Consider the following 889-nt stretch of genomic DNA (forward strand, 5'->3'; position numbering starts at 1 on the left):
AGTTGGAAGAAGGCCTTGCCATCCCCTGGTTTTGTTCCTTCATAAATGTGTCCTTTAGTTTCAAACAGATCTTTATAGTTTGTGCTTCATAAGCCCAAGATACTTTTGGACTCTTTTTTTTTTTAAGAGCTTGCAGGTGAAGATTTAAAAAGACAAAGCAGGAGCTTCTTCCAGTAGTTCTGAGCCTTGGCTTGGGACAGGACAGATCTGAAGGTTGGGCAGCTTTCCTCAACAAAAGAAGATATTAATGGTCTTTGCACCAAACCTAGAACTTTTATCATGAACTCAGAGCTTGGGAAAAAGCAAGAGAATACTGTAACAAACTTCGTACAGAGTTCGGTCTATTAATTGTTTCATGTTAGATATTCTATGTGTTTACCTCAATTGAAAAAAGAATGTTTTTGCTAGTATCAGATCTGCTGTGGAATTGGTATTGTATGTCCATGAATTCTTCCTTTCTCAGCACGTGTTCCTCACTAGAAAAAAATGCTGTTACCTTTAAGCTTTGTCAAAATTTACATTAAAATACTTGTATGAGGACTGTGACGTTATGTTTTAAAAAAAAGGTGTTAAGTCACAAAATGCGGTAATAAATATTTCATTTTTGATTTTTTGTTAGGCCTTTGCGTTTTTAATCTTGATCAGACAAAAAAAACATCCTGGGGATGTTTATATTGGAGGAGCAATATAAACTTGTACCAACAAAAATCCAGACAAAAAGCATCCAGGATTAATAAGATTTTGTAGCCTGTGCGGTTATAAATTTTGTAGCCTGTGCGGTTATAAATGCCTAAACATGGAATCTGATTGTTGGATGTGTATAATCTTTATGTCTGAAGCTAAAAAAATGTGTGAGTGCTTGTGTGTAAGTGGTAAAAGGAAGTGTATG

At 35.2% G+C, this 889-nt stretch overlaps 1 protein-coding gene across 5 annotated transcripts in view; it reads left to right on the plus strand.

Moving 5' to 3' along the window:
* Window positions 1-613, plus strand: part of MEIS2 (Meis homeobox 2) — a 256506-nt gene extending 255893 nt beyond the window's left edge. For all 5 annotated transcript variants that reach the window (XM_042451098.1, XM_042451088.1, XM_042451107.1 and 2 more), the window contains one exon: window positions 1-613. This exon is cut by the window's left edge and continues 798 nt beyond it. The gene's annotated coding sequence lies outside the window, so the exon portion shown is untranslated.
* The last annotated feature ends 276 nt before the right edge of the window (window positions 614-889 follow it).

This window comes from Sceloporus undulatus, chromosome 1 (assembly GCF_019175285.1).
Source record: "Sceloporus undulatus isolate JIND9_A2432 ecotype Alabama chromosome 1, SceUnd_v1.1, whole genome shotgun sequence".
NCBI classification, from domain to species: domain Eukaryota; kingdom Metazoa; phylum Chordata; class Lepidosauria; order Squamata; family Phrynosomatidae; genus Sceloporus; species Sceloporus undulatus.